At 42.4% G+C, this 27,547-nt stretch overlaps 1 protein-coding gene across 1 annotated transcript in view; it reads left to right on the forward strand.

The window, feature by feature from the left end:
- Nucleotides 1-2,732: 2,732 nt before the first annotated feature.
- Nucleotides 2,733-27,547, forward strand: part of sema5a (sema domain, seven thrombospondin repeats (type 1 and type 1-like), transmembrane domain (TM) and short cytoplasmic domain, (semaphorin) 5A) — a 124,244-nt gene continuing 99,429 nt past the window's right edge. The window contains exon 1 of the mRNA XM_061666684.1: nucleotides 2,733-3,092. The gene's annotated coding sequence lies outside the window, so the exon portion shown is untranslated. The remainder of the gene's footprint in view (nucleotides 3,093-27,547) is intronic.

Genomic DNA, 27,547 nt, shown 5'->3' on the forward strand with positions numbered 1-27,547 from the left:
GAAAGTAGACTGTGTGGACTTCTCAAGGCCGAGGTCGGTGCTGCAGGAGGCCCATTGTGAAGCTGAGGGATGACGTAGCTTTGTGGCTGGAACGGCTCATTGAGCGTGGAGCTGAAGATGAGAGATGCCTGCGCACTTTCACAGCCTTTGTCATTCTCCTTGTTTTCACTTGCTTCATTCATCCCTATTCTCACTCCGCAGCGCTAAGGGGAATTTTCTTTAAGGTGTTATCCGAACAACTTAAAGATGAGCTCGCGGCCAGGGACGGACCCACCTCCCTCGAGAATTTAATTTCATTAGCAATAAAACTTGACAAGCGCTTGTGACCGAGGAACCACGACACGTAGTTTCACTCCACCCACGAGGGCTGCGCCTCCCATAACTCTGCCCCGCACTGAACCCCCTGCCGCTTTCTCTCCACCCCCCACTGGACCAGAGGAGCCTATGCAACTAGGCCTGACCCGGTTAGACCCCCAAGAACGACAGCGCCGCTTCACTCGGAGGTTATGCATCTATTGTGGACAGCCTGGTCACTTTATTGCCACCTGCACTCTCAGGCCAAAAGACCTGAGCATGCTCCCCATGACCTGAGAGCATCGTGGTGAGCCAAACCAACGCCTCCAAAAGCTCTCCCTCCCGTATGACTGTTCCCACATGCATTCTTGGTCTTGTTCAAAACACACCAGTCCCTGCTGTCATTGACTCTGGCGCTGATGACAATTTCATCCACGAGGGCTTGGCGTGTCAGCTCCAGCTTCCCCTCCAGCCCCTCCCGTCCCCTAAGAAGGTTACGGCCCTGGACGGACGACTCATCTCCCCTGTCACCCAGCAAACTGTACCATTCAACCTGCTCATTTCTGGGAATCACCGTGAAACCCTCCAGTTATTTGTCATCCCTTCCCCTTAGACGCCACTTGTCCTCAGCATCCCTTGGCTCAAATAACACAACCCTGCCTTAGATTGGACCCACCTGTCTATCACTGGTTGGAGTCACTTCTGTCATTCCCACTGTTTTCTTGCGGCCGTCCCGTCCTCCAGCACACCTCATCCACCAGTAACGCCTACCGATCTCTCCCGGGTTCCAGAAGCGCATCATGATCTATCTCCCGTGTTCAGCAAGGACCTCGCCATCTCTCCCCCACCGCCCCTATGATTACGCCATTGACCTCTTGCCAGGAGCCCCTCTTCCTTCCAGCCGCCTCTTTAATCTCTCCCATCCCAAAAAAGAGGCGATGGAAAATTATATCAGTGACTCCCTTGCTTCAGGACTCATCCGGCCATCTTTTCCTCCCGTGGGCGCTGGCTTCTTCGTGGAAAAGAAAGATTCCACTCTCCGGCCCTGCATTGATTTCCAAGGCTTCAATGACACCACGGTAAAAAAAGAAAGCACCACTACCCCTTATTGACCCCTCTTTTGAACCCGTCTACGACACCCAGATTTTCACCAAATTGGATCTACGCAATGCATATCATCTTATCCGCATTGGAGAGGGGAATGAATGGAAACTGTAGTTGTCATGCATCTTGTGAAAATACTCACAGGCCTCAGCAATGTTTCCAATACAAATGTATGCAACGATATTAGAATTTAACTTGCATGTTGCCGTGAATATTTGTTTATTATTTCACATCTTTAATTTCCTTTGCATCTCCCACAGCAGGGGGAACGCGTGTGAAAGAGCGGGCTGGCTCGCCCGCACTTGAGAGCTGCAGGGGAGGCCACTCACTTCACCTCCAACGTGGGAAGTTGCCACTGAAAAGGACCTGATTTGAATTTATATGTGAGTGCGAAGAATACAGCGCTTGCACTGAAGCGTGTTGCCTTATTCAACAAAGAAGTGTACTAACAGGCTGCTACTGATGCCGCTGTGCACAGCGTCACACACACACACCTTGCGTTGCAGCCCTAAAGCTGTGTGTGTACGAATCTTGTGGAGTGGGGAGCCTGATGGCGGGCCATTCACTGAGGGATAAACCGGTAATTTAAACTGAGGATCCTGAGCTCAGTAACTCCACCAAGGACGTCGTTCGCATTGTGCTTTTTTAGTAGCAGGAGTATTGAAAATCCGTGTGACGCTTCGATGAGATGTTGGACTAGGAACAACAGAGACATTTGGTGCAGACAAAATAATAAGATTGCAAGATCAGCTTTTACTTTCCTTCTTTTCTCAGTGTTGCATGGATCTCACTGACAACATTCCAGATGAGAGATTTGTGATTGTCGCTAGGCCCCAAATGGCAGCCACGCTTCCGTCGGACCGCCCCAGGGTCGCTGTGGCTGGAAAAGGTTTGATCGACAACCCCCATCAACAACTATGTTTTAAGGTTATTTATATCAGAGATTGAATTACATATCAAGGTACATACCACAATTTAGCATTACTATATTTTAAAAACAGTTATTTGACACAACACACTTTGACCTCGTCGAGCTTTTATTTCGGTACTTCCGTCTAGCTGCGCTTGAATTTGTATATTAGTGAAACATTTCGAGTCAACATTGCAAACAGCACCCCATGTTATGGCTTTTATTTCCAAATTGCACCCATCTCACCAGTAGTTGCTCCAGTGGTTCTCGCTGGATGAGCTGCTCCCCTCGCCCACCAAAAGGACAGCCGTGCGCGGCTGCTGAGGACGCGCCGGGAGGAGACGCGCATCCCCCCCACCCCACCCTAACCCACAGATCCACGCGCGCGGGCTGCACTGATGCGCACGCCCGACATCGCGCCCCTCCTCACCCGCGCTCTCGCTGGAGTAAAGTTGTCTTCCTCTCCTCTCTCTCGTTTTGGGTCTTCCATACACCTCCACTCCTCCCCTTCCTCTCCTCGGGGAGAGGCACATTGTCTTTGGCGCAGTGTCCGGTTTCAAGCCATGCTGCGCGGCGCGCTCTCCCGCGTGGCTCAGAAATAGAAGCAAGAGGTCCGGGAGGAGGTTCTGCTGAGAGACACTTTGGCTGAGGCTGAGCTCCTGTCCCGAGCACAAACTGAGGATATATGCATATTTATCTCTGTTCTTCATCACTGCTCTTCTCCGCGGACGAGACAAGCAGCGTGGATCTCAACTAAATGACTGCGAGTTGACCAGCTCACCTGGTGAGAAACCCATTTCCAACATTGAATCCTCCTTGGCTCTTTTTTTTCTTATCATGCTAAATATTGCGGCTGCAATTCCTCTCATATAGTTTTACCCATTTACTTTTTATACTTGATTTAAAGGTGCATGTGGTAGAACTTGCAAGTTCCCACATGACATACATTTCACTAAACAGCCACACGTAGTCAGTCTCAAGTCCGTTTTTTTTTTTTTTAGAAGTTTTTAAATAATGCATCGCCACCCGTGGCCGCTTGGTGGCACTGGGAGAGTGCAGCCTCCGCCAGCATGCTTGACCCACGCAACAAATACTGTTCGGCTTCTGCTCCTCTTTTTAATATCTTATGACAGCAGAGTACAATAGGGTTCATCATAAATTTGAATGAGAGACAGACTCAAGTACTAATTGGTATGTCATGGAAAAATAAACATTTTCCACTGTTCCGTATTGTGGCTTTAACAGCGTTGCTTTAAAGAATTCATTTATTAATTTGCTTTATGTCTTTCAAAGCTGTTCTGTGTTTGATTTCTGTTCTGTGTTTTGCATCCAAAATGTTGTTGCCGCAACAAATCTAGTGTGTAATTTCACTCACAAGATTTCTTTGCATGCGGAGACCCACCTTCACGTACACGGACGGGGCTCAACATAAGAATCTTTGTGCCATAATGCTTCCGTCTTGTTCGCTTCTGGAAAAAAAACAACAAGAGTGTGTCCTCCACACCAGATTGAATGACTTCACTTGACCTATGTGAATGGCACCACACATGAGGCCTGGGCAGGTCACAGCACGGGAGCACACACTGGATGACTGTTTCAATGCGGTCTGTTTATTTAAAGAAACTTTTGCAGATGTATTTTTGGAACATAACACCCTTTTTTTTTTTTTTGTCCCGCATTGTTCTTGCCGTGCTCGTGACAGTTATGATAGACACAGCCTGCACTAATATAACAAGCTCAGACCCACGAGGACGCTCCAGACCTACAGCCAGACGGTGGAATTACTTTAGACTTCCAGGATCCTGCGCCTTTATTAGATGCTAACGTTCTCCGGGGAAGAAGCGGAAAAATGCAAAGCGACAGTGTGAAATCACCGAATGAAAGATGTCAAAATATGAGAAATCAACACGCCTCTCCTGGATGATTGTAATGATCGTTACAGCCTCACATTCCTTTGCATTGCGTCTAATCAGCATGATGGATATTTGAGTCCCGCCATAGAAACACAGCAATTAGTTTCGCCGGGAGAATTCCTTGATGACGATGACCCTTGTGGCCCGAGTGGGCTTTGCGGTCGCTATGACAACCACATGAATGACGAGCCTATTGTCGCTGACCTTTGTGATATGGCTTTCCCTCAGGGGGGTTCCAGTCCTACTGGGAGTGAAAGTGGAGAGGGATTATCACGCACATGTAAACTACACAGTCATTACCCTCTGGCCCCCTCAGTGCTCTTTTAAGGTATTTGGGTGGCTTATTTATCTGACATATGCACCATGGGGCTTTGGGCTTTTTCTTAACCTCCACACACAACACACACACTGTCCTAGCTTTATCACTGCGCCAAGGAGGTTGTTTTCATCTTTTGTTTGTAATGGGCCATTAGCATGTGACCGGTTTTAACTGAACTCAGATTCACTTTTCTAAAATGTGAGATAGAAAAGGTATTCAGTTCATGACAAACCGTCACCACAATAAAACCCTTATTAACGCTGCAGGCAATGTAAAAATGAAATGTAATAAAACACCTAATGGAGAAAGAACAGAAACATGTCTGCAGAGTTATCCGGTTAGATAGTTGTTGCTCGAATTGTGTTGTATGAGAAAATCTTAATCTACTGTACTGTAATTGTGATAGATATTCATTTAATTCGTACAGCTCATATTGTACTGAGCAGTCAGGCCCATTCCTATGTTGCAATAAGTTCCAGTTCTGATGTTATGGTTATCATTTCACTTTTCGCCTTTGTCGCTGGTGAGAACCTTTGTTGTCATCATTTCATAACATGACTTTTCGCGTGATGTCAAACCCCAAATTTTGACTTTAACTTTTGAGGCATATTTCTGACAGAAAATCTTGGTAAAACTCCAAATTGTATCACTTTTTTGGACTTTGCCGATTCTACCATACACTGCGCAGCATTTTTAGTAGCTTTTGCAGCTCGATGTGCTCAGGGGTCATTTTGATAATCACAAACGCAAATAATTTAAAAGTCAAGTTTTTTGCAACATTGTTGCCATGTAAATGTAACCTTTTTTTTTTTTTTTTAACTGTAATTCACTCTACCCTCACCCTCTACCCTTATCTGGCATTATGTTATATTATGTTTGCCCTTGTCATTGTTGTTTGTTCTGTGTAGTGTTTAAGTGGCATCAGCCAGCTACGCAGTTTTCATTTTCATGAGATCATTGTCATATAAACTTATTCAATCTTAACTGCTTAACCAACTTTCCATCAAACTTTGAATTGAACTACATGGAATCTCTTGTTGCAGAGTCTCCTTAAGTAAAACCAGACAAAAGTTGAAGCGGTTTGCCACTTCCTCCCTGCTGTGCTTGCTCCCATAAGCTGCCGTTCTCTATTTATATCGTACACTATAACCGCTTTGCCGTTATCTCACCCCTCCCCTTTTCCCTGCTGCCACTGATGAGTTCATTCCACTTGAAAACTCTTATTCCAAATATCTTTCCTATGCCACAAGCACTCTGTGGGGTTGTGTGTTCATTGAAGAGAATAACAACATATTTGCTATGTTTCTATAGGGGAAGAAAAGTTGTCCGGTTGAAAGCAAATGGGTCTCTCATCCTTGCTGTTACTTAGCAGGATAGTACAATGTTGCCACAGTGACCGGTCCATCAGTGGACTGCCCGTCCATTAAACTGGTGTTCTAGAAAGGCCAGAGTCCGAACAGTCGCCATAAAGATTGGTTGGAAGCTATAAAGTACCTCCTCTTCATTTACACTCACCGGCCACAATATCAGGTACACCTAATGGGGTACAGTAGAAGCTCTGTGTGAAATAAAGATTCCCTTTATAAAGATAACAATCTTCACTGTCGATTGACACGTGTATGAGGTCATTGGGGTTCATGGTTCCAGCAAGGAAGCGGATTGTATCCAATGTGATCCTGGCTGCACTATTAACTCAGTTGTCACCACCGTGTCTATCCAAGAGTAAATGTCTGTGGTTTGTAGCAAACATGTCCATATGTCACGGAGAATTAGCGCCACTTAAGCAGCATTGACCTGCCAGCACTGTTACAGCGTTGAAGTTCTGTCCCGCACTTGACAGCTCAACCTTAAACTCCCCTTCAATAGCAGAGGAATCTGTCTTTGAACCAAGATTCCTGTAAAGAGGCGGAAGGCTCTATTTGGGTCATCATTAAATAATCCCTAAAGCCTCTTTTTCAGGGGAGGATCAAACCAAGAGGCTGTTGGAAAGGTTCAAGAGAAACTGATCAAAACTTGCAACAGGTTTTTGTCAAGATGATGGTGCATTTTATATTGATTGATTGATTGATACATTACATTGTATCAATATCAGATAAAAAAAAAATAAAAAAAATCCGATGCATCTCATTGGTAAACTATTTTTAGAGCAGGCCTGGGGGGCAACTCATGTGGTCCTTTGGGATTAACTGGTGCTAGAGCAATGGGCACATTATTTAAGTCAATACAGTCATTGAAAAAAAAATCATATAAAGATAATTATGTACAACTTTGATTGATACCCTCAAAGAGGTATTTATTTAACATCATGGTTTACATTATTTATTTTTTACATGATCCGAGTCAAGTGGAAAGTGCTCATGTTTGCTTATCGACAAAATGTGTGTGACGTGCCAGTTTGAATTAATAAGGTCAAACGCTCCTGTGTTCTCTTCCCTCTTTTTTTGGGTGTAAAAGGAATAACTTTAAAACCCAAGCAACAGAATCATTTGATAGCAACACTTGACTAATACATTTCCCTAGACACACAACAGATTTACCCGCTCCATAATTCACTGAGGTTAAAACGGGACTGCCTCCTGAGAGACTCTAACATGTGGTGCTGTGTAGTCACTTCAATTAGCAGCCATCACTTTGAAAAGCAAGCAATTCCTTTTGCATTCTTGTGTTTTTAGCAAGTCTTTTTTCCCCCCTCCACATTAGAAGAAGGGTTAGTCTTTCGCGGATTGACATTTTAGTCCCCCTTGACTCAGGGGAGTCCCTGAGACGAAGCGTCTCATCTTTATAGAGCATATCATTACATGATAAGGAGCCCTTTTTGATGTGATGTGTTTAGAACTTTGTCTGTCGCACCGCAGCAAAGCAGAAAGCCGCTCCAATTTGATCAGTGAGCGTGTGTAAATAACCCCCCCCCCCAAAAAAAAAAAAATCCTGTAATCTTCGGCAAATTAAAACATATGACTTGACTTTGAAATCACTACGAAATGGCTAATCAGAGCAATATCCTCGGAAGAGAAATCAAAGTTGTATGAGGAAGCTTCCCTCAGCAGATGAATGGGGAAAGGAAATTGCAAAGCGTGCTGCATTCGTTTTATCCCACCCCAATACCGAAGTTTGCGATAACATCTGAAAGATAAAGCGGCTCACTGGTTGTGATGCAGGAAAAATGGAAGGCAGATACAGTAGGAGATTAAAGGAGAGTTCGAGAAAGGGAAGATTGGACAGCAGTGATAGAAGTGTCTGAGCAGATAAACAGACAAAAGGGTAGAGCTGCCTCTTTCTTGAATGCAAAAGATGCAGAAAAAGGATGTTAATCCTCCCGTACTCAGAGGATAATATCTGCGGTTGTCAAGTTGACACGTTGTCCCGATCAGGCTGGAGGGAAATTCTTCAACATTTGAGCATGAGTTTCTCTCAAGGGGCAGCAGTCTAGCCCGTCCCTGATGTAGCGCAGGGGCAAAGAAATAGACAGGATGGCACCCAGCGTCCAATGATAAATGGAGGAGAACGCTAATCGAAAACAGACAAGAAGAAGAAAGTCCAGCTTGAATCAAACAATGATGTCACCTAATTACAAAATTCAAATCTCGGCTCTAGCCTTTTGTGTGGAGTCGGCATGTTTTCCCCAAACTTGCGTATGCCTTCTGCGGTTACTCTGGCTTCCTCCCTTCTTCCCTCAAAAACAGGCATATTATGATAAGACTCTAAATTGTCCATGGGTATGAATTTGTGTTTGAATAGCTGTTTGTCTGTATGTGTCCTGCAAAGGGTTGGCAATCAGTCCAAAGTCACCCAAAATCATCTGATATAGGCTCCAGTTTACCTGCAATCCTAATGAGGATAAACACTGTAGAAAAAGTATTGATGCACTATTGACCCCTTTTAAAATGATTGTCAAATTGACATTTCACCAAGACCCACCCACACTCATTACTTTTGCTAGTTCCATCCTGTTTTCAGATCCAACATGAAGAGAAAAAAATGAATGGCCCTAAAAGCAGGGTCATGCTCTCGTTATTGTTAAAATTGTGGAAAGGCAATAGGCTCATACAAACATTACAGCCAAGAACATGTAATTAGCCTCGTTAGTGTAGCTGGCTAAAACTGCCACGGACAGTTAACCTCACGTTAGCAGCATAACGTTAGCATCTTGGTTGATGAGCTAACGACAGCATCTAATTATTTCACGAATAATGCAAATACATTGAGGGACGAAAGGGATTAAAACAATATGGAAAAAATACATCATCAAATTCAGTGAACCACTGCTTGAAAAGTGCTGGGCCATTGTTCTGTGCTGCACTGTGATTGGCCAGTCTGCTCTTGAGCCGAAGTCCATATGAAAAGCTCTTTTCCAAAACGTTATGACTGCATTTAGATTTTTGTGAGAAAAATAAAATACTCAGATCTGCACATTTTCTTTACATTTGCATCTCCTTTTAAAGTATGCGTTGGCTTAGGCAAGATACAAAATCTTTTTTTTTTTTTTAAGTTTATCGGTGTTTATCTCATTTCGTGAAAGCGCTCCTTGCTTGGTAGTCATATGAAATCTTGTGTATTTAGCATAGGGAATTTCTAATATTTCTGGTGATTACGGGGGGGGGATGTGCTTGTGCGATTATTTTCTATGATTTGCTTACAAAATTGTCCTGAGCACACTTTAAATATGCAACATCTTTATGATTGACAGTCTTCAGCACTGTGCATGCGACTCATTTAGAGTTCAATGCTGTGCAATGCGGTCATTCCTATGAACATCTTTTAAAGTGCGGTCTCTTACTGAGCCTCGGCGATAAGTCCGCCTCTTCCTGCAAAGCAGAGGGATACAGATGCGTGGCGATGCCAGCACTCTGTTTCGACTACTCATGCAATCTGAGAATCTTTCTATCCCCTCGCCGAGTTGTGCTGACTTGCTGCCTCCATGGGCCTGCTGGGACTGCTGCGGACTGTTTAAAGCTTCTCTTGAGTTAAATGTCTCCCTCATAAGTTGTCCTGATGTGGAGAAAAATAGTTGATGCTCTAGTGAAGGTTGAATGTTGTGTTGTTTTGTGATGCCCCAAAACAAGAATGGCGCACTGAAGCCTGCAGCGTTACATAATGATTCCACAGAGACTGACAACAACGAGGATATGAACAAAGTAAATTGACATTCATTGAAACACACATTTAAAACCAGACAAGTATTGAAGACCATAGCAAAAATTGATTTAGATATTTGAAAGAAACCTTTTTTTTCCTGCAATATTATACTTATCATATTATAACTATCATGCTGGGAGATATCACACACCGCCCATACGAACATATGATTAATTTTGCATCCTGTTTTCAAATGCATACAAAGTCTATTTCGGCTGGAAACAAAGCCTTTCCATTTTCACTTTCTCAGGCTATTTTGACCCTAGCTTGACCAAATCTGACCCCTCCCTTGACCAGGACTTAGATGCCCCCCTTCTATGAATGAAGTAAAAAGCACAGACAAAATAGTCCTCATTCGCTCATCTTCATCAGCAGGGGTCTTAGAATAGAGAAGGTGATTGCCAAGCTAACCTCAATGACAAAAGCTAAGATCAAGTTCAATTGATATAGAAGACTAAATGGATTTAGTTGCAGCTGTTTTTCAAGGTTGTTTCTCACTCTAGCTGACATGCACAGCGAGGAAGGAACTCCTACGCAGCAGATCTAGTTCCTTCAGACTCGACCTCGCGCTTTGCTGCAATGATCTTGTTGTTGAAATCAGTGAAACCTTGTAGGATATAGAGCCATTTTGTCCTACTTCCCCTGAAGGCTTTTTGGGGCAAAAAGTTATCCCTTTACCCTATCATTTAAGGGTAAAAGGAGTGTCTTTACTTTTTGTTGTCATTCTGAAGGTTTACAAGAAGGGAAATTATGTTCTGCCGTAATGTGCAAGAGAATACATTTTGTTCTTTTTCTCTTTCTTTGTCTTGCAGCTGGATATGATGAACTAGAATGGCAAACACTCTTTGTCTGTCCAGCTGTCTGTGTAACGGTGCCACTATAGTAAGTCAAATGGCAAAAAGTTGAAATAGTATATAATAATCTCATTTGCATCAGATTAAGCACTTTTTATTATTTTTTTTTATTTCTGTTTTTTTTTTTGTCCTGTTCGGCTGTTAGGTCAAGCAGAATGGAAAATCTGTATCCCTTTAGGTTTATTGAGAATCAGAATGGATTAGTCGAACAGAACGAAGTTTCTAGAAGGGAGAGAGAAACAAAGACAAAAGACAAAGCACTAACTGTAAACAGGATGAGAGAAGTAAATCATTACATTTTCGACAACAATGAAACATTAAATATAAGTGTTGCATGGGGATGTAGTGCTACACCCTGTGAGGGAAGGATAGGACAAGATTGAACAGGAGAAGAAGCATGCAGGACAAGGGTCGTGAACCCAGCTGTGCAACTAAAGTGTGGTGGCATTAATTATGTGAATTATAAAAGTCTACAGGACGAGAGTATAAGTGAGGGGATACACACGCGATTTGCATATTCACTTTACTTTGAAAGGATGTAGAACCTTAAAGGAGTGCCTCATGAAACCTTCCCACTTCCACAAAGTTCTATGGCTTGTCAGACCACAGAACACTTTTCATCAGTCCATCTTAGATGAGCTCGGGCCCAGAAAAGCCGGCGGCATTTCAGGGTGTTGTTGAGAAATGGCTTTTGCTTTGCATAGCAGAGTTTCAAGTTGCACTTACGGATGTAGCGGATGATTTATGGTCTAGAATTAAGCAGCATATGAACTATTTCCCTCCAAACACCCACAGCAGCGCCATTTTCTTTTTTTTTTTAAAGAAAAAAATCATGAGGCCAACTGTAACCCATCCTCATCCTAATGGAGTGAATTAGCAGCATTCAGGCTGCTGTTCTACAGAGTTACCATTGTGATAATTAGTGGCTGGAAGACGACACTTACTTGTTAGTAAATACGTAAAATATGAAAGGAGCGGAGTGTAATTGCTGCGAATGTTGGTGCAGAATGTACCCAAAGGATAAACGTCTTCTGTTTGGTGCTACGCATTATGACATTTGAGCACTTGTAAGACGTCCACACACACACATTTATCATTCACACACACTCTTTGAATGAAAAAGAAACTTGACGGGATGATTGATGCACTGACTCTCGAAGCCAAGAAAGCACATGTGCGACAAAAATGAATTTAGGCATATGACTAATCTCTACAGTACATATGCAGTAAATGGAGCTTAGGGCGCCACATTCAAGTTGGACCTTCTGGTTTCAAGTTGGTAGGAGTAACAGAGATGGCGCTGAGTACACCTGCGAGCCACATGTGGATATGTCCCAGCATGCAAAACGCCATCGTCATCATTAAAGGCGAGGGTGGAGGGGATCGTTAAGTCATTATTTATGTGCTTTCTGCTTTTTGTATCGCCTCCAGACTCAGTCGTACCATACAGACACTCACTTGGAAGGCCTCAGAAGAATAACACAATTGTATGAGCCACCAAGGGGGTTCGGGCTAAAAGAAAAAAGTGCAGAAATTGACTCCCGGGCAGTTGTAAAGATGCCAAAAAGTGTGTTGTAAAAGTAGTGGTATTCACGTGGCGTTACGTGCTTGTTTCACAATGGACCTCCAGTCCTTAACACATTAAACCCATGGTAATGGGACACCTAGTCTTTACTAGGAAGTGAGAAGGAAACATAATATGTAAGACATTACATAAGATTTTACAATTCTCCCCATTCATCAGCAAGATGTTGGCCCTATGATAGCTATGATAGGAAAATACGGCCATTATTGTTTGACCTCGGTGCAGAGTTGCTTCCAGTGCTTTGATTGCTTTTTGTTTGAGCTGACAAATAATAGTTTACAGGTACATTTTAGACTAATCCAGAATATTATTTTATGGCAAAATACTTTGCTTTTTTACCACTATGGTGATTAGCAAAAGGATCATAAAGGATAAGGATCTTATCCAATTTCCTGATGGGAATGTCTTTACAGACAAACATTTTTTTCGTGCAGATAGGGCATGAATCATCCATCCATCCATTTTCTGAGCCGCTTCTCCTCACTAGGGTTGCGGGCGTGCTGGAGCCTATCCCAGCTGTCATCGGGCAGGAGGCGGGGTACACCCTGAACTGGTTGCCAGCCAATCGCAGGGCACATAGAAACAAACAACCATTCGCACTCACAGTCACGCCTACGGGCAATTTAGAGTCTCCAATGAATGCATGTTTTTGGGATGTGGGAGGAAACCGGAGTGCCCGGAGAAAACCCACGCAGGCACGGGGAGAACATGCAAACTCCACACAGGCGGGACCGGGGATTGAACCCGGGTCCTCAGAACTGTGAGGCTGACGCTCTAACCAGTCGTCCACCGTGCATGAATCAATTTTAGCCAATTTTTTGTCATATCACATCTTTCTACAGCGGTGTAATGAAGGTGTGGTTGAAAAGAAACAACTGGTTGAGGAGTTCAAAGTTAATGAGGGAGGATTTTAAAGCTGTGTTGCTCCTAGGCAGCCCCCCTCCCCACACACACCTCATGGTGTTTCCTCTTCATTTATAAGAAGGGCATTGTTGCTTTTCCAGCTGTCGCTGACCACCTCTGATGTGCTCCCCCATGTTTTCTTCTCCCGGTTCAGTTATTCCATAGGACCACGTGCATTCACAGGATTGTGGAATTGTTAGGTGTATGCTATTTTGAGCCAGTCCTCACTTCCCATCCCTCCATTCATCTCTTTCTTTCCTTCTGAACTCATCTTCTTTTAATCACCTCCATTATCTTCCTCTCTGACGGCTCATTTGGTTCCTGCCTAACCTCTTTAAACATCCCCACTCCTAAACAATCTCAAGCAACTCGTTTCCGTCTTCTCTTCTCATCCTTTTTTCTTCCCATCCTTCCCCAAGTCTTCTTCATCGTTCAGCTTTTCTCTTCCTCTCATTCCAAGCAGCTCCGCACCAGTGAACTAGCTCGAGTGACCCAAGACGACCTACTGGCCTTCGCTCCTTTTTTTTTTCAGCACATCCGAGTGAGTCTGTAGGCCGTTTATTCAGCTACTTCCTGAGTTGAGAAAAAAGAATCCACAAAAAATAAATCATGCATTAAAATTTGTTTTATAATAAATTGTAGTTTGATATATACACTATTTGATTGTGATGGAAATTGGCATACCTCTTGTCTTTGCTTCTGCTTTTCCACCCCTGTTTTTTTGTGGTTTTTTTTTTTAAACAATTTGAAGCTACTTACTAATCTTGGTTATAGGACAATGTAAATGTTCAGATACAGCACAGCTTATAGGTAAATAAAATGGATTCTGTGCATTTGGCTGGCGACCAGTCCAGGGTATTACCCCGCCTCTCGCCCCAAGTCAGGTGGGATAGACTCCAGCTCATCTACGGCCCGATCAAAGACAAATCAGAATCAGAATCAGAATCATCTTTATTTGCCAAGTATGTCCTAAAACACACAAGGGAATTTGTCTCCGGTAGTTGGAGCCGCTCTAGTACAACAGACAGTCAATTTACAGAACACTTTGGAGACATAAAGACATTGACAAAAAACAATTGTGTAAAAAGATGCAGAGTCCTCTAGAAAAAGAAAAGAAAATGGCATACATAAAGGAAAATGGATGGATGGATGGATGGATGGATAAAATGGATATGAAGTGAGCAACATTTTTCAAGTGCAACCAGTCCAATATATTTAGCCACAATGCATCCATCCATCCATTTTTTTTATTGTGCCTGTCCTCATTAGGGGTAAACTGTGGACTGGTTACCAGTCAGGCAGGACACATATAGACAAACAACGACTCACACTCACATTCACATCTACAGACAATTTATAGTCTTCAATTGACCTAACATGCTTGGTAGCCGCAAGCATGGGGAGAAAATGCAAACTCCGCATTACACAGGACGCCTTGAGCTGAGATCCGAACTTGAGAATTTGTACAAATAAAAAATGTCTCAAAGTTAAAAGCACACAAACGCAAAAACGTCAGGCACATTGACACATAACCCTCCACACATGTTGGAGGAGACATTTAAATACACAAAAGGCGGTGCTAATACAACTCACACAGAAACGTGTAACACCAAGTGAGACAAGTGAGTAGGGGTTTGCGCACAAAGAGGCTGTTCAGCTCTAAGGGATATATTTGGGTCAGGTAGACAGCTGTGCACACACAATACACACAACCACACAGCCCCCCTGCACAGACGAGCCTTGAGCTCGTTGAGCAACCACACAAACAAAAACACACACATGCGTCAAGAAACATCGGTTTTCGGCCTCAAGTCGAGCCCAGATGGACCCCAGGCATAAGTAACAACAAGAGGGGAGAACTCGCAGTAAATAGACTCAACCATGCTTTGGGCCAGCCCAGTGTTGTGGAAATGTAACGACACAGAGCACGTGCAACCAAAATCAATACCTGCCTCATTTGCGAGGATATTAAATTCAGTTGGCCAAAATCCAATTAACTTTGTTGAGTTTGTATTGTTCTTGTGTGCACGTCACATGAATATGCATTGTGTGCAAGGGGGAAAACTTTGGTCGTCTTTGTTTTTAATTGGAGCAGCAAGAGGAGGTAGAAGCTAAACATAGAGTGTATGAATGTATCGCAGCTAAAAGTGATGCTATCTAGCTTTGATGTGGAGCCAGCAAAGGCGTCACGAAACAACTCAGTGGTTCACAGCAGATTTAGCCCAAAGCTTAAATTAGACCTGTCCCAGCAATAGACGCAGGCTTTACTGTCTTCTGTGACACTTAGTCACTCGGGGGAAGATGGTGGCACTGCTATTCGTGGTTAGATACTGTTGCATGTGTGCTCCCGCCATTGCACTATTTGATGTCCTTGTATGAGAGGAGACAATACACTTATACCTGCTCTCAGAACAGGATTTCGTAGAAAAAAGCAATCCACTCTACTGATTTGGCTGCAAGCACCGACTTTTCATTTGAAAATATAGCGAATTGTCAATGGCTCCATTGTTCCGCTTGACCATAGGTCAGTTGTGGTCGCATACTGCAAAGAACCCGACAGTTGTGATTTCCCTCTCTATTTACTCCCAGGGTTTTTCACTGCAGTCAGGCTAGCCTCCTGTCAAAAAGACAATGTCAAGTCAGCTGCTACAACGACTGCTCATACCATGCATGCCGGCAAGCGCCGCGGGGGCCAACTTCAAAATACAAGACTCATGTATTGATACATTGGACAAAAATGTCATTTTAAACATTTAGTTTGAAGTTGGCCCTCACAGTGCATTGTTGGCATGTTACCATAAGGTATAGTATGAACAATAGTTGTGGCAACTGGCTTGACTGAGACTTTTTATCTGCAGGCTGGCCTGACCGCAGTCTTTGTTCATACAATGTATTTAATGCCACTTTGGACAAATAATCGCACAAGGGGCTCGGATGTTTTTTGTCCAGTGTTTTGTCATTTTTCTACAGTTTTTTCTGATGGCTGAACAGATTTGTTGTGTTACCTTGCAGGGCACTCTTTACATACAGTATGGCGTCTTGTTTCACATCACTTGCCATCAATCAAAACATGTTCAGAAAACGTATGTTGATCCCTTTTCTAGGCACGAGCTCCTCACCACGATACTCCTCATCTCCAATGTACTTGTCTCTCTCGGCATGACTCATTGTCGTAATCCCACCGAGAGTGACTGAAGCTTCCACTCCAGGGTGCATTGGGCGCCGCTTGCTTGTTATTCAGGCAGCTTGATGAAGCATTAACCACACGTTCACCTCCTGGTGGTTGGCTGACTAGGTTGAGTAAGCGCTTCATATGCGGCTGTGCAAAAATAGCGGACGATCAGGTAAATTTAATCGTGGCAGCCAAAATCGTGATCGCGATTAAAATTCGATGAATTGTGCAGCCCTGTTACTGGTATAAAATTTGGGGTTGTATTTTTGCAGAAATAGGCAAGCACATCATACTGTCTTTTTTTTTTAATTTGGGAAATTGTAGTGTTTTCGTAGCATAATGTTCCCTTTTTGGTCATCTGTGTCATAACCGCCATATTTGTGGACATGCGTGATTTTACATATCACTAGCCTCGGGCCTTAACCTTGTAGGTCCAAATTTGGTCAATTTCATATTTTTTTCACAAATCGATACTATTGGTCAGTCCCCTTGTGAGTCTGTTAATTTTGTTTTACAAATAATTGACCAATATAAAGTGTTGAAAAATCTTTTACGATGCAATGTTAATGGGTCAACCAACATGCTTGTTTTTTTTGTTTCCTGGAAAGTCATGCTTTTGGAGGTATAAGCTTTCCGCCCATCGGCAGCTATATATTTTTTGATTAAAACGGTGCACTTCCAACTTCCTGATTATCACAATCACAGCGTAGCCCTCAGCTTATGGTCCATGAAAAAAAAAAATGCAACTGTTTATTCGTTTTAGATTTTCCCATTCCCAACCGGGTGAGAGTGTACCCCGCATCTCACCCGCAGTCAGCTGGGATAGGCTCCAGCATACCCGGGACCCGAGTGAGGATAAGCAGTCCGGAAAATGGAAGGATGGATTTTCCCATTCAAATCTCTTAAATATGAATGTCTGAAATGAAATGTCACACACCCACCTGCTACCTAAGCGCTGCTGAGTGTTGCAAACTTCACACAATTTTAGTGCACAAGCCTCCAAGCAAGGTTTACAGGTTTTAGTAATTACATTTCTGGAGTTTCACCTGCACTGAAATCATGTTAAGTATCGGGGATCAGTGGAAATGAGCAACTTCATAAGTCTGATCTGTCCTGAGTAAACATACACTACATACTGTCCATAGTTCTGAGGCAAAATTATTCAAGTGACTTCTTTTAGTCACATTTGTATGGCACTGTTAGATGTAATAACTTTCCTCCAATGACTTTAAATTAGTTGGGAGAGCTGAAAGTCGCATTTTAATATTGTGTGCGTGCGTGTGCCTGTGTATGTGTGGCTGTATGTATGCCAAACACGAGTCCCTAATAAATTATTTCATAGTTAATTTCAAATTTGCCACAAGGGTGCTTCAAAAGGTGACTGTGTGTATGAAATAGTAAGTAATGATCATAATCTATTAAATTTACTACAACTGGAATGCCGAACATGCTGCATGTAAATAAGCGCATATACAGTGTGTGTATATATATATATATATATATATATATATATATATATATATATATACACATATATATATATATATATATATATATATATATATATATATATATATATATCTGTTTACTGGCCTTGTGTGGCCCTTTTCAATCAAACCTACTTTACATTCCGCACGGTAATGCGTCCACCCGGTGTGGCACACTGATGATTTAGGGCGAGGTAGTAGAGTGGATTAAGTGTGGGCTTCACACTTTCTGCCTCATGCCTCTGAAGGAGGGCATAGTGTCATCGATCACTGCGAGACAGTGTGGAAACATTAAAGTGAAATGTGATTAGTAAGAGTGCAGCGTGACATGTCACGGAATCAGCAGCGATGACACCCTCAGCCTCCATTTTTCATCCCTCCGATGTCACTCATTCCGCTTTGACAGAGGAAACTCGAATTGTTAAACGCGTCTCCCTAAATACCCTAAATGAATATTTATTGTTAGTCTAAGTCTTTGACCCCAATTTAAAAACACTTTATTCCCAATTTTGCTGCAATTTGCTGCCTTGCAACCTCTTTGTGACCTTGTGGTGATTGGCAGCAGTCGCCTACCTGCACAAGCAGCTTTGTCGCAGTGTTTAATGAGCACATGTCGAAGGTCATTAAGCTTATATGGACCCAAGCATATGTGATAAAGGCAACTATTGATGTGGGGCTGCTGATTAGAGATGATTAGAGGGTGGAATTGCCCACTCAGTGGAGTGGTTGTGTCGCAACCAGAAGGTTGTGGATTCGATCCTGAGTCCTTGTGACCATGTCAGTGTGTGCTTGTGCAAGATACGTGACCCCGAGTTGCTCCTGGTGCCATTGATGTCATCGGTAGGTGTATGAGGAGACAATGTTGAAGTGCTTAGGGTACCTTGAAGGTAGAACAGTTTTATACCACTGAAAGCCCATTTTCTACGATCAAGTAAAGTTGTTTTAGGATTTTCACCATCTAGCCGAAGCATTTGTGCCATCTATTAGTGGGAAGTAAGCTTCAGTGTGCTTTAGATATTGTTTATTATTTGGTTGTAGTTTACAGTGGTGTAGAGCAACACTGCATCAGACTGTGTGTAATTATTTGAACTGCTCATAGAGCTAAACGCTGCGCTCAAAACTCTACATGCTCAATCAACTATAATTTATTCAGTGATTCATTATTACAGGGGTGCTCTCAGAGATATTGAATATTTTATTGAATATGTTCATATAATTCTTATGTGGATTCTCAATATTTATTGTAGGTGTATCTAATGTGATGGAATAACAACTTTTGCTTCGACGCAAATTTTATTTGAAGTCTATAGCAATCTCACAACACCCGCAGCTGTCACTAAGGGCTGTGCGCAAAACACAAAACCGATGTTCTCCTCCAAAGAATGTCACCGCCAAAAACAATCCATAATGGGCCCACATGGCGTACTATGAACATTAAATGACAAAAAATGGCGGAAAAGTGCAAAATAAAGAGTCAAATGAGCATAGCTCTTTTAACAGGCTGCCAACTCAAAGGTGCCATCTTTGATCCCCACCACAATGAATTGAAATTAGCATATTCCAAGTTTATTAATGAACAAGCCGTCCAGCCATAAGTTGTCTCTTCCACTTATGCTCATTAGGGTCACGGGTGAGCTGGAGCCTAACCAGCTTACTTTGGGCAAGAAGCGGGGTACAGAGAAACAACCATTCACACGCACATTCACACCGAGGGATCATTTAAAGTCTTCGATTTACCTAACATGCATGTTTTGGGAATGCGGGATTAAGCAATACCAAGCAAGGCCAGAGTGTAGATTCGAACCCCGAACCTAAGAACTGTGAGGCAAACATGCTCGCCTGGTGACCTATAAATGACCGTAACATACATTAGAATATAATTCAATCAATCCTTGTGAGAAAACTTTTACAGGGCCGCATTGATGCAGTTTAATGTGAAGCTTTTGTTACTGTTGCCCTCTACCCTCGCTGTCTTTCCCTCAGAGAGTGTTATGCTGAAGCGATGCTACGTGAAGCAGCCTAGGCTGGCATTGCGTCGAAGCAAATGCAATTATGGCCTCCCAGTAGATTCCTAATCACCCTGCCCTGATGTTAAAAGTTCTTTTTAATGGGTTTTGAATTTCAAAGACACAGCAGCAATTCACTGGCTTTCATTTTCGCGGCATGCAAATAAGCTTATTATCTGGCCATTTTGAATGGAGACTTCAAGATAAGCTACTGGCTTCATTGTAGCAAGGCCCCCCAAAGACACTGCTTTTAAATGAAAAAGTTATGAGAAGCATGTTTATTTAGGACACCTTTATATAGAGAAAACCTTACATAAGTTGTTGTTGGAGCAAATGTATCAGTAGGGTGTTTGTCATGATCTCACACCTGACAAAGTGATAATTTAGTACTTTTATACCATGTGATAAGCAAAGATAAAATAAAGCAGTAACAAACTGTAAAATATAAACTTGCTTAGGCTTGCAGAGTCCAACTCTGAACAGATGTGCATGTGGATGAGAGGCTGGTAAACAATTTAATCTCAAAGGTGTTTTCGAGGGACTTTGGGGCTTTGAAGTTCTTCCATGCCAAACTTGGCTTCTTGTTTTGTGCACCGGGGCACGGTCATGCTGTAAAAGAAAAGAGACTTCCCAAAAGTCTTCCCGCAAAGTTGGAAGCAGAATTGTCCGAAATGTCTTGTTAAGATGAAGCATCAATTAGAGCTAAGTGCTCTAGGCCTTCTTCAGGAAAACAAGCCTCTTGCATTATCCCTCATCAACCGAACGTTTCAACTGGCAAAATGCAGTCAGTCATTAGACTGCCAGATGGAGAAGCGACATTTAGTCACTCCTCAGAAGACATTCCCACTGCTCCAGAGGCTGTGGCTGCATGCTTTGCTCCACTCCATCTGATATTTGGCGTTGTGCTTGGTGATGTAAGGCTTGCATGCAGCTGCTAGGCTGCAAGCCTTGCAATCAGTGAGAAGGTTTGGAATTCTTAAAGCTTCCACTTTACAATTTGCTTGGTATTTCTAATAGGAAACAAATTCTGTGAGGCATTAAAGGGCAGTGTTTTCAATTGAAAACACGTAAATCAAATGTCTATTTGGCAGTTTGCTAACCCCAAAGCTGCATTTTGGAGCCTGTCAGTCAGTGAACATATCTTAATAATGTTTTGAGAACTATACTGTTAATGTTTCCATCTAAATGCTGAAAGTGTAGCAAAAGGACCTCCCCTTGTTGACAACATGTCCATGTAATAGTGTGCACATGCAGAATGTTTGAGGTGTTCACTAAATGTAAACATAGTGAAAGCAAATACTTGAAATTACATTCGTACCTGAATAGACATTATAGATAATAGATATTATACAGCATCTACTAAATCAGAATTGGGAATCGCAGTGTAAATCCAGCCTATAGAGTTACGACCCATTATGCCTTTTATGAATGTCGAATCAGTTGGTTGTGCTTCCTATTTGTATCGCAAGACTGAAATCATGAACAGTGCAATTAAAGCGTTTATGCTTCTCTTTCTTTCCGCTTGAGTGAAACCAGACACATAAAAGGAGTTCATCCATAGTTTGGCTGATTTTATTGCCCTCATATGGGAAAAGAGACAAAATAAATGCTAATAAAATGTGCAGGTTTTGTATAGTATCTAGGCGTCTCTTGTCAGAGTGGTCTTAAGTCTCCTCAGTTGCGTGAAGGAGTAGGAGGAGGCGAGACTAGATGTTCCTACATCTGTTTACTTGGTCGAGCAGAGATGAGATCACAGCGGGTGCTTGCTGGCTCGGTCCCCAACTCTGCTCCTGTCTTGTTCCACGTTACCCTTGGGATACAGTTTACTGGAGATGGAGACTCAAGCAGAGCCGCACGCACACACACACACACACACACACACACACAATGTGCCACTCTCTGTTGTTAATGGGACCATTTACAACTCAACAGACACGTACAAAATACACGTGAACACGGACATCTAATTAATTGGTTCCACTGGAGTAGAGACCTAATTTACTATCCCCTCTGTCACATTTCTTCAGTGTATACTCCTTAAGACAACTTCCTTATTTATGGCTCTCTTCCTATCTGACGCTCCTTGGTGTACGGAAGAATATGTATGCTTTTGTTTTTTTTAATCTGGCAAAAAGATGGTGGTTGTTGTTGTTTTTCCAGGCATTTAATTACCGAGCTGTAGGTGTTGGCAGTCGGTTGAGCTTGTTATCTCAGATGTGCTGATTGCAAGCAGCATGTGAGATCGACTACAGAGCACTTGTGCTTGCTTCGTGTCTCCCTTAAGCTTTGACCAATGAAGTGTCTGATGAGCAAAGAAAACGTGGTAGACAATGTTTTGCGTGTTTTCCTTTGCTCCTCTAGTTTTTATGTAGACTGAAAAGAAAATAAATTAACACATTTACATATAACATTTACTACAGAAGGGAAAACACCTTTCCTCAAATAGTGGCTGTCACTTTAAATACATTTGGTACTCCAATTATTCGCCGGCTGTGTCATCAACATAAGACAAATAAATGACTACCAAATCAGGTCGTTACTCTCATACCTCAGATGATAGACACTTTTATAACAGCTGAGCCCATTTGAGCTGCGTTGTTAACAAAAAGAGCAGCATTGACCAACGTCTCAGATTGATATAACTTTTGAGTCTTACTGTATGTAATCAATGAGTTCCTTGCACAGTATTATGTAAGACAATCTTGTGTGCCGACAACTTCTTGGTGATCCAGTCGCTAATGCTATTTTCAGTCACGAACTAAATTATTTCTCTACTTATCTTGTCTAATGCTTGTTTATCAGGAGGCATGAGTTATTATTTTATTTTTATTTTTAGACATGATCGTCGAACCACAGTGCTTTTCTAGCCAATACTCAAGATTAAAGATAGAGTAACAACAAACATCCAATCTGGCAGTTGGTAGAGTATATTAATATTTTAGGACCTCCCTCATTATGTGGAAGCACTTCTTTACACCACTGCAAACTTCAACTTTACTTTAACTTAACTTTATATAAAGCAAAGTTAGATTCTCATCTTAACAACAGTTTCATTGAAGAATTATTTTTAGCTGCCTCTTTGTGCAGGTGGTGACTTTCCTACTTCAGTCCATAAAAGGGCCAATGATGGGATTTTTGGTTGCTAGATCCATTGAAATTAAAAAGAATCCGAATCAGAAGATTGTCATCAATGTTGGAAGCACTGAAGTCTTCTGTGCTGAGTCTAAAAAGATTCTCAGGACCAACTCTTTTTACATCACACCATTTCATTTAATTGCTTTAATAAAGTCCCTTATATATTGTAGTTAGTTCTTGTTATAGTTCTCTGAAGCATGGCCAAGTACGGGCATAAAATTGCACCTGTGTTAATTGAAGTGTCCACTGCTATGCGACGAATATCTCTGCACTTTTTCAGCGACACTCAAGAGAGTGGCGGGAAAATTTGGGTGCCGTAAAGATCTATAAAATAGGGCCCAACTCATATATCATATTCTAATATGCCCTAAGGCACCATTGTCAGCGCAGGGCCCCTTGAATCATCATAACTTCCCATCCCCATGTGGTACCATGCAGCGAGTGTAATAAAATACACTACCATTTATCCATAAGGAACGTCATATATCATTGGCTCTCTTATATTCCTTAACCTCTGAAGCACATATGATTGATTAGGATCTTAGTAATTTGGAGCATTCCGTGCATAAAAGAAGAAGGCTCTCAGCCTTGAAAGACTCGTTTTCTTTTACACAAGTCTACTTGGCATCAAGGACTATCAAGGTAGCATTTCAGTGCTCTTTGCATGACAGTAAACTCTCATTTATCACAGGGGCTACGTTCTAGAAAACCTATGCAATAAATGAAATCTGTAGTAGCGACCACTTTTATATATATATATATATATATATATATATATATATATATATATATATATATATATATATATATATACATACACACACGCACACACACACACACACACACATATGTTTTTAATTACAGTACTGGAGTAGTACAAAATCAAGCTTAACGTTGCTCTTTACTTTGTTCCTGTAGATATTGTTATGAGTGTGTGCATTAGCTATTCATTGGGCTAAGGTTGGTATTTGTGAATTTATTTCATGAAACTCTGACTGTGGTTTATGTTTTAAAAATTGGCTTTCCGGTCATGTTCTTTGTATCCTCAAGTAATTAGATGAGTTACCAAATGTATGACTTGAGATTAGTCAGCAAGTTTTACTTTAAGTGAGTCATTGCTTCCACATTAAAATCATATAGTCAATGAAGCTAACGCTATCAGAGATTTGCAGGTGGCTAACTGCACTACACTGGGCTACAAAAAAAAAAAAAAAAAGGACTAAATCCACAATAAGTGAACTGTGATATAGCAAGGGATTAGTGTATATCGCCATCTCTTTGGGAAGTAGCTGGTGTCATGGTTGCCTCGTTATTTGCTTTGCGTTTTCTGCACACCAGCGTCGAAGGCAGGTGTGCATGTGTGACTGGCAAATCCGTCCGAAATGTGCGCCTGCTCAACAGCTGTAGACAGTGATAGTGTAATTCTGCAGCCGGTGAGACGTTAACTTACCCGTTAGCCAAGCATGTAATTAAGCTTTAAAAATGTCACCATGCACAGAGGTGGGCTTTATGTACCTTATCACTGCAGCCCCATGTTGTGTTGAGGGGATGCACTGATTAATGTTTGTTTGCTGTTGACTTTATAGTTAGAAAGTTCCAACTCTTCTTTTCCTTTCGGCTTGTCCCATTAGGGGTCGCCACAGCGTGTCATCCTTTTCCATGTAAGCCTATCTTCTGCATCCTCCTGTCGAACACCAAGTGCCCACATGTCTTCCCTCACGACTTCCATCAACCTTCTCTTTGGTCTTCCTCTAGCTCTCTTGCCTGGCAGCTCCGTCCTACATCATCCTTAACCAATATACTCACCATTTCTCCTCTGGACGTGTCCAAACCATCAAAGTCTGTTTTCTCTAACTTTGTCTCCAAAACATTGAACCTTGGCTGTCCCTCTGATGAGCTCATTTCTAATTTTATCCAACTTGGTCACTCCGAGAGCGAACCTCAACATCTTCATTTCCTCCAGCTCTGCTTCCTGTTGTCTCTTCAGTGCCTCTAATCCGTACATCATGGCTGGCTTCACCACTGTCTTATAAACTTTGCCCTTCATCCAAGCAGAGACTCTTCCGTCACATAATACACCTGACACCTTCCTCCACCCATTCCAACCTGCTTGGACCCGTTTCTTCACTTCCTGACCACTCTCACCATTGCTGTCAACGGTCGACCCCAAGTATTAAAGTCCTCCACCCTTGCTATATCTTCTCCCTGTAGCCCTTCTCCCTCTCATTCATGCACATATATTCTGTTTTACTTGATCTAATCTTCATTCCTCTGCTTTCCAGTGCATGCCTCCATCTTTCTAACTGTTCCTCCACCTGCTCCCTGCTTTCACTGCAGATTCATGGTCCACGGGGATTCCAGTCTAACCTCATCTGTCAGCCTGTCCATCACCACTGCAAACAGGAAGGGGCTCAGGGCTGATCCCTGATGCAGTCCCACCTCCACCTTAAATTCGTTTGTCACACCTACAGCACACCTCACCGCTGTTGTCCTGCCCTTGTACATTTCCTGTATTATTCTAACATACTTCTCTGCCACTCCAGACTTCCACATGAGGCACCACAGTTCCTCTCTGGGTACTCTGTCATAGGCTTTCTCTAGATCTACAAAGACACAATGTAGGTCCTTCTGACCTTCTCTGTACTTTTCCATCAATATCCTCTAGGCAAATAATGCATCTGTGGCACTCTTTCTAGGCATAAAACCATACTGTTGCTCGCAAATAATCACCTCTGTCCTAAGTCTAGCCTACACCACGGTAAAATTATTTAAACCCTGCCCCTAAACTTCTAGCCTTACTCCCTTTCCACCTGCTCTCCTGGACACACAGTATTATCAACCTTTCTCCTAATCATCATGTCAACCAACTCCGGAGATTTTCCTGTCATATACCCAACATTCAAAGTCCCCACATTCAGTTCTAGGCTCTGTGCTTTACCTCTTCTTCTTCGACCCACAGTACACAGTAGCTGAACCTGCAGGTTGACGGCGCCGATGGCGGATGTTGTTAACCCGGGCCACGACCGATCCGGTATGGAATTCTTTGGATGAACGCTCATATTTGTTTGGCAAAGTTTTAAGCCGCATGCCCTTCCTGACGCAACCCGGGCTTGGGACCGGCCTACAGTTTGCACTGGCCTGTGCTCCCCATAGGGCTGAATTAAAGTTCCAACTCCAGTTCTGCTAAATAATTTATTGCATAATCCGTAGGCATTTTTTCTTGAGTCAATCTCCTTTTATTTTAATTATATTCAAACTATCAGGTTTTTGCTCTATGACCTCTACCTTCAAATAGTCAAGATTATACATATATGCGTTCACAGTCATAAGGGCCCTCTGAAGGAAGTCATAACTACACTGTAGCCTGTGGAAAAAAATAGTTTGACACCCCTGCATTACAGGCTGATACCTGCTTTGCTTTGATAGAGGTTACCTTGTCTCTGTGGCTTAGGTAGGCACGGTGGTGGAAAAGTGGTTTGTCCTCTGTGCTTGTTGTGACACCTGGCTCCCTGCAAACGCCCCTCCCTTGGCAGTGAGAAGCAGTGCTGACACCAGCCTGAAGGTCTGGGTTGGGAGCCACTGGCTCAGCACTCCATCAGCGGCTGGATCAGCCACAGGATTTTTCACAGGGAGACACAGTGTCATTAAACATGTCTTAGCAGCAGGAGCAGCATCTTGGAGGGGGTCGATGCACACATTTACAAGGTTCAGATCATGAGAAGGAATGTCAGTTGTCTTTTCATCATTGAGTGAAGCCCAACTGACTTCAAAGTGTCACACGCAGCCTGTGATTGAAAACATTTAAAGGTAAAATATCATCTATCAGTTTCCTGTGCTGCTTACCATATTATCCACTAGTTGTTGTTGCAAGTGAGCTGATGCCTATACCAGCTGACTTTGGGCGAGAGGCAGGGTACTGGTAAAGGTGACAGTTATAATTTTTCTTTTTCTTTGCTTTGATTGTGGATAAGTATTTTAAATCAACTCCTCTCATTGAACAACATAAACATGTTGAATTGGTAAACATTATTTCCCGCCACACCATCATGGAACTGAGGGATGCACAATACAGTGCAGAAAACCTTTGCATAAATATTATGGTTTTACCCAATATAATGCTGCAAATTTTTTTCACTCTACATGAATGAATTTCCTGCTCATTGAACAATCTGACAAAGTGTAAATGTCAAGTTTATTCCATAAATTAATGTTAATTCCTATCGAAATTTAACATTGTCTGAATTTTGCAACCGTACCACAGCCTCAGCCATGTCAGGCACAACTAGACTGGGTACGGAAAGTATTCAGTCCCCGTTAAACTTTTGTTATAATTGTAGCCATTTGCGAAAATCATTTAAATTATTTTTTTCCTCATTAATCTACACACAACACCCTGTATTGACAGAAAAAAAACAGAATTGCTGAATTTTTTGCAGATTTATTAAAAAAGAAAAACTGAAATATCACACAGCCATAAGTATTCAGACCCTTTGCTGTGACACTCATATATTTAACTTGGGTGCTGTCCATTTCTTCTGATCATCCTTGAGATGCCTTCATTGGATTCCAGCTGTGTTTGATTATATTGATTAAACTTGATTAGGAAAGCCACACAGTTGTCTCTATAAGACCTTACAGCTAACAGTAGGAATGGCAGAGGTTGCCCAATCTAGGTGTGAAAAACTTGTTGCATCATTCCCAACAAGACTCATGGCTGTATTAGCTCAAA

Source organism: Phycodurus eques, chromosome 21 (genome assembly GCF_024500275.1).
Source record: "Phycodurus eques isolate BA_2022a chromosome 21, UOR_Pequ_1.1, whole genome shotgun sequence".
NCBI lineage: Eukaryota > Metazoa > Chordata > Actinopteri > Syngnathiformes > Syngnathidae > Phycodurus > Phycodurus eques.